Consider the following 7,439-nt stretch of genomic DNA (forward strand, 5'->3'; position numbering starts at 1 on the left):
ATATATATATATCACAGTGAGGAAAATCATTGATTGATCATGTAGTTTTATGTTGAATGCATGATCCAGTTCATTGATAGCTGAATATGGGAAGTTAAAAATATCTGAAGATGACTTTGTATTCTAGTTACAGAGGAATAAAAAATAAGAAATCTGTTCCCCAACAATTTCGGATTTTGGCATTGTTTTTGGTGTGAACTGTTTTAGGTTATCTCTTATCTGATGATTCACGAACCAAAAAGAAATAGTTTGTTTTTTTTGGGTTGTTTTCCCCAAGTTTTAAACAATTGTATAGATAAAGTAATATTTACAGAAGGTCGTGTAAGAATTGAGAAGGTCCAAAGGCCCAAACAAAGCCAAAGCCCAAAAGTTAAATGGCACAAAAGGAGGCCCAATTGGCCATCCTAGATAACTATGGGCTTAAACTAGGGGGTCCGACTTGAACGGGCTAACGCGAACTCAGTCTAATTTTTTACAGCCTACCGTTTGGCAAAAATATTTCACCTTGTTGAGAGTTGGTTGTTTTTTGGCAACCGAAAAGAAGTTGTAAAGAGTGAAAAAGAAGATTTTTATTTATTTATAATTTTTTTGGAATGTGTAACAACACTAGTCTTAGCATATATATATATATATATATATAAAATATTTCTCATATTAAAAAATCATTTAAAATAAATTAATGTGTACAATTTTCATATATTCAACGTGCCGGATCTTCCCAGTTTTCTCACAAACGTGTTAGGCCACTACGCTTTCATGTGCCTCCGGTGGTCTTCACATCAACATGCTTCCGGGCTCTATGTTGGGCCAGTACACTTTCTTGCACTTCCAATGGTTTCCTTCGTATAATCCATCTTGAGTTTGAGGGGAATTGTTAATAATAATATTCATATTATACTTAAAACACTTTTACATAAACACCCAACAGAACTACGTATATTCCTTATGTTTATGTTGCATCCCCTACTATTTTCCTTGTATAGCACGCACCTCATCTCACCTCACCTCACCTCCATCTTCCTACCCTATACAAAAACTAAGTAATAGAGCGCAGAGGGAGCGACAGCGAGGTTGCGAAAGCAACAAAATCTAAATTTTGGTTAAAGCAGGAGCGCCACGAGAGTGCTTGTACACTTCTATTCTATCATGTGTGTGTACTATTATATAATTTGTGGAATAATAAAAATGTAATTTCTAAAGCACAAATAAATGTGTTTGAGCTACAAGTAATTTTATTTTATTTTTTATATTAAAATAACATAGTATTGTTAATAATTAAATTACAAAAAAAAAAATAGTATATTTTTTAAAGTAATGTGACCTAAGAAATCTATTTATTTATTTTAGACTTATTGTTTAAATTTTGTACATGAAAGTATTCCTTTAAAGAATTCTAAAATAATAAGCTTCTTAAGTAAATAAAGTAAAACTAAACACACATGCATTTAATATTTTTAAACTATATATTCTTCTAAGATTTGAATATTTAGAATTTATTAATCTTTTCGAATATTGTAGGTTTATTTTGTACAAATTTAATCCTTTTATTTAATATTAGGTACATTTAATCATTGTGATATATTTTTTTTTCATAGGCAAGAAATTCACACACATCATAAGACCCTTGGTATCACCGTGAATTCAAGGATTCACAATTTGAATTCGCGAATTGACAAAATTGAATTCACGAATTGATAAAGAAGTTACTCACAAAACGTCAATTCACTTGCAAAACGTTAGAGCGACACTCCTTTAAAAAATTTATGTGACTTAGTATAAAATAATTTATTTACCGCCTAATACTATACAATTCTCATTCGGATCCATATAGCAAAGCTAATTTTAGATCTTGAAGAAATAAACTTGTCCCCACATTTTATTTTTTATTTTTTTCTTTTTTGAAAAATTCTTTTCCACACATTTTATTTGAGAACAAAAACATTCACATTTGGTGCGCACTGCGCGGCATTACAAGTGAAGGTTGTTTTTATCCTTACATATTTTTAGTTTTTTATTGTTTCATCTCCACTTTCAATGATCCACTTCAACAACCCGTGAAATCTACAGAGGGTTAAAGGCAAAGCAAGGTAAGACCCATTACAAGCATTTCAGCATATTTTTTTCCATGTCAAAACCGACCCATTTTCAAGGTCTCTGTACAATTCTATGCCGACTCTCACAACACTTGAAACACAGTTTTGCGTCTCTTTGAAAACGATGACGGGATTGAACTTCCAGAGTTTCCTCCACCTGTTAGATAAAATGCTTGTTCGAGCCTCAAATTTCATGCTCATGAATGAAAGCATGTAATGAATGATTTCATCGGGTAATGCACTTATCTGATCTTCTTCTTTTAACATGTTATCTACTAGAAAGTACACTAAAGAATCTCTTCATAGCAAGAAAATTACAACTAGCATAAACATGTAGTAAGTGAATGCTTATAATAAAATGGCTATGCATTAGGTATATGTTTTAAAAACCTCTTCGAGATTGTATGTGTTCTGGACATTTTATCCATGGTTAATGCGGCGAGGGCCGCATTATTGCGTTAATAGTGAGGTGGAGAGAGAATCTGTTCTGTGAGGGATTGTTCAAGCAAACGTACACTCACAACATTGTCTCTAACGGACTCGAACTCTCAACTTATACACCCCTCCAAGGAATTGTTTGCACCCAAGATAAGTCGAACCTTAGACATAATGCATCCTGAAGCATCAGGGCCAAGTGAATTACCCACTTGAACTAACTGTTGGGAAACGTGCAAATTTTTAAAACTTTTTGAGGGATTTGCAAACATAGATCTTGATTCATTACATGGAGACAAGTTTTATGCAAAGATAAATAAAAGATGATGCATAATTCAATAAACAGATTGGATACTTACATCAAAGGTCTGAGTAAACCTTTTGAACTTTCCTCTAAAGTGAATATTCTCACTTATTGTAGATCCCTTTAGCAAGATCCTTTCTCCTTCTTTTTGATTATTATCTTCCCTTTAGGAATCACCAATATGCCTTGATGAATGACCTTGGAATCTAGGCTGGTGGTAGCCTCCTTTAGAAGAGAAAACAAAACCCTAAAATCTAGAGAGAGAAAGTGTATTCCTTTTTCTTGTTCTCCAAGTCCCCCTAAAATATACATGAACTCATGTATATATAGGCAAAATAAAAATAAGAATAAAGAAATAATAAATCATTCTCCATCTCTAATTCAACTTTCTCAATCCTAACATGACTCCAATATCAACTTGGGCTATTGGTGAGAATCCTTTTGGGCTTACTATTTTCTTGACTCCTATAAATTAATAATTGGTCCGGTCCATTAAACCATGGACCCAATTCAATTAATTCATAAATTAATTTCTACTCCACTAAAAGAAATTAATTGCACTCCAATTAAATAGTAAATAACCTCTAAGTCAATGTTGCACTTCGACCCCTCTATGCTTAATTATTTATCGAATAATTAAAGCCATCAATCCGACAACATAATTAATATAATTATTTTGTTACCTTTGATTATTTCCGGCTCGATCACAATAAAATATTTATTTGACAAAAAATAATAATAATTTATTAAATAAATATATATAGAAAACATTTGTCTAAAACATACGAAGGCCTTCGAATTTAATTTGTGATCAAGCATAATCAAAACAAAATAAATACAAATAGCATTGATGCAAATATTGAGAATATAGATCTCTAATTATTAATTACATAACTACCCAAAGTGTCGATCTAAGGATCCCGAGGTATCCGCCGAACAAATCAAAGTAATTATTAATTAATAAAAGAGTCTATACTTCTCTCATGCTTGAGAGTCAAAAGCCATGACTGTGATAGAGAGCAATTACATACGACAGCTCTTGCAATATATCTCAATCTATCGTGGACTCGGTTTAAATCTTAACTAATTAAATGTCCATCCATAATTACCGACTTTAAACCATTTATGATTACTAATTTATATCATAGTATTAATTGCCATTACATACATATATAAATATATTTTGTAATCAAGCAGACACTATCAATTCCATAAAGAATCGAAAAATAATACATTCCATTCACTAATTATATAATACTTTAATAATAATATCCAAATAAGAAATCATGACTTTTACAATCCAAAATTAGAATTTGCTATGCTAGGGCACACATATCCTAACACTAACCCCTTAGGATTAACTCGGACTCTCAACCCCCTTTGGAGAGGAGGGATCATACCATCTTTGTTAATGCCAATCGATAATTCTGGGAGTGAGATTGCTAGTTAGCACAACAATGATGTGTTTTTTTATATCAGTTTACATCAATAGCCAAATTCTAATAAATGGTATTATTGTCCATTAAATTTGGAGACAGGCTTATCCATCCCACGAAAGTGGAGAGAGTAGCTTTCTCCTATATTTATATATATATAGCGGCATAGACAAAATTTAGTATTACAAGAATGAGTCATTGGTATTTAATATTGCACCCTACAGTTTATATATAAGCCAGTGTAGCTGTTAGACGGCACTAAAAATGCCATTTTTTGGTGTTTTTGTTAATGAAAGCAATAATGCACTTATTCTGCTCCCCAACATTTTCGGCTCCATTTCTGGTGCCAATATGTAATGTCAACTCTCTCTCTCTCTCTCTCTCGCACACGCCAGGCATGTTTAACGTTCAGCATCATCAACAAATTATTTATTTATTTATTTATTTTTTCTGATTAAGGTTGACTAGCTCTGTCGTGCCAACGATTTCTAAGCTCAGTCATTCTCTATATTATCTGGAACTTGTTTACCCTTCAATGAAGTTTCTTCTACATATTAGAAAATTGCAGTAGCTCAAACTTTAACATCAAGAAATGGACTAACACTGGACTGCAACAATATATAAGGTTTCAGGGTGGTGTCAGTTCTATGCATACTCCCTCTCTCTCTTATGGCCACCACTGCATACAGTTTTCCAACTCCATTTAAATCTCCCGATGCTTATATTACTCTCCTTTTCTCACTTGTCTCCCTCTTTCATTTCCCGTTTGGTAATTCAATTGATTTTCAGATATCTCGGTTTGATTCTGGTGTGACCAACATACTCTACGAAGGAGATGCACAACCTCCCGTTGGGGCAATTGAATTGAATTACAAATATGACTATATATGTCGTGTTGGTCGAGCCATTTATGCAGAGAGGGTTCAGCTATGGGACTCCGGGTCAGGAAAGCTCTCTGACTTGTCTACTCATTTCTCCTTCACTATTGACACCTTGGGTAAGTCTCTATACGGCAATGGCCTTGCCTTCTTTCTTGCCCCAGTAGGTTTTCAAATCCCACCCAACTCTGGCGGTGGCTTTTTAGGCCTTTTCAACAACTCCAACAGTGACTCACCCCGGAACCAAATCGTCCACGTCGAGTTCGACTCTTACCCTAATCCCGAGTAGGATCCTCCGTTCGAGCACGTCGGTATCAACAACGACTCGATCGCGTCAGCCGTGACTGTGCCGTGGAATGCTAGCTTGCATAGTGGAGATACTGCCAATGCTTGGATCACTTACAATGCTACTACGAAGAATTTAAGTGTGTTTTGGTCCTATGAGGTAAATCCTAATTTTCAAGGGAATTCTAGTCTTTGGTACAAAATTGACCTAATGGAGGTTCTACCTGAGTGGGTAATAATTGGGTTCTCAGCTGCCACTGGTTTGTACTCGGAGCGACATATCCTCGAGTCATGGGAGTTCAGCTCGAGTTTAGATATAAAAGAGACAAGTGGGAACCAAGTGCGAAAAATTAGGCTAATATTAGGTTTGACAGTACCAATATTGGGTATCTTGATTGTTGGAGGAATTACTTACGTGATTTTTTCAAAAAGGCGATCAAGGACTATGAGGGGGACACCGGAGGCAATGAACTTAACGTCGATGAATGAGGATCTTGAAAGAGGAGCAGGTCCAAAAAGGTTTTCTTATAGAGATCTTGCTTCAGCTACAAACAACTTTCCGAATGAGAGGAAATTGGGGGAAGGAGGATTTGGGGGTGTTTATAGAGGCTATCTTAATGATTTAGATAAGGTAGTGGCTGTTAAGAAGATTTCAAGGGGGTCTAGACAAGGGAAGAAGGAGTACGTAACAGAGGTGAAGATCATTAGCCAGCTGAGACATCGAAACTTGGTGCAACTCATTGGTTGGTGTCACGATAAAGGTGAGTTCCTACTAGTCTATGAGTTCATGCCTAATGGCAGCCTTGATTCACACCTCTTCAGCAAGAGAAACACTCTCACATGGGGTGTGAGATACACGATTGCTCTTGGTTTGGCCTCTGCATTGCTCTATCTTCATGAAGAATGGGAGCAGTGTGTAGTGCACCGTGACATTAAGTCAAGCAATATAATGCTTGATTCGAGTTTTAATGTCAAGCTTGGAGAGTTTGGTTTGGCTCGTCTAATGGACCATGAGGTAGGCCCCCAAACAACTGGACTGGGCAGGAACTTTTGGGTACTTAGCACCGGAATACATAAGCACCGGTAAGGCCAGTAAAGAGTCGGATGTGTACAGCTTTGGGGTGGTGGCATTAGAGATTGCTAGCGGAAGAAAATCAGTGAATCCAATGGATGGGATGTCACAAATTGGTTTGGTGGAGTGGGTTGGGACCTCTATGGAAGAGGAGAGCTTCTTGTAGCTGTTGATGAGAGACTGCATAAGGATTTTGATGTGAAACAATTTGAGTGCTTGATGATTATTGGGCTGTGGTGCGCTCACCCTGATCGGAGTCTCAGGCCATCGATAAGGCAAGCAGTTCAAGTTCTTAATTTTGAAGCTTCAATGCCGAATCTTCCAATGAAGATGCCTGTTCCTATGTACCATGTACCTAGCACACCAACAGTTAGTTCTGGCGATCCGTTTATAACTAATACCAGCATTGAAGAAGGTCGTTAAACAAGTTTCATAGCAGTTTGTACGTACATATGAAAGGTTTGTTTTGTGTATCCTTCGATTAGATCGAACTCTATTGTATGTGGTTTGTTGTTAATTAGCAAGTGAGAGTGTTCATCATTGTACCAAATGTGAAATTTCTGTTCATTGATAGTTGGATGCTTCATAATCAGTTTAGTTGTTGGATTCAGGTTTGTTTTGTCACACAAGGTGCGAAAACTGAGTACTGTGTGGTGGTGATTATATTAAACCATAGTTGTACATCTTTCTATAACCAAGCAATACTTACCTTCCAGCAGGTCTTTCAAGGCATTAATTAGCCTTATGGCTCTGTAATTTAGAAAGGTCAGGCCTAAAGAACCATTCTCACCATGAAAAACTTTATTGCATGGGAAGTACTAATGATATGGTATCACCTGTTAATTAAAATACTTGTATGAAATGATATGATACATTAAAATAAATGGTCTTTTACTCGTGTAACAAAATATAATTATTGATAACACCGATGACATG

At 35.6% G+C, this 7,439-nt stretch overlaps 1 pseudogene; it reads left to right on the forward strand.

Moving 5' to 3' along the window:
- The first annotated feature begins 4,937 nt into the window (after positions 1 to 4,937).
- LOC132316587 (L-type lectin-domain containing receptor kinase IX.1-like) lies at positions 4,938 to 6,926 on the forward strand (annotated as a pseudogene).
- The last annotated feature ends 513 nt before the right edge of the window (positions 6,927 to 7,439 follow it).

The sequence above is a fragment of the Cornus florida genome, unplaced genomic scaffold (genome assembly GCF_030987335.1).
Source record: "Cornus florida cultivar Cherokee Brave unplaced genomic scaffold, ASM3098733v1 CherokeeBrave_3.0.0_Hap2_Chr07, whole genome shotgun sequence".
Lineage (NCBI taxonomy): Eukaryota > Viridiplantae > Streptophyta > Magnoliopsida > Cornales > Cornaceae > Cornus > Cornus florida.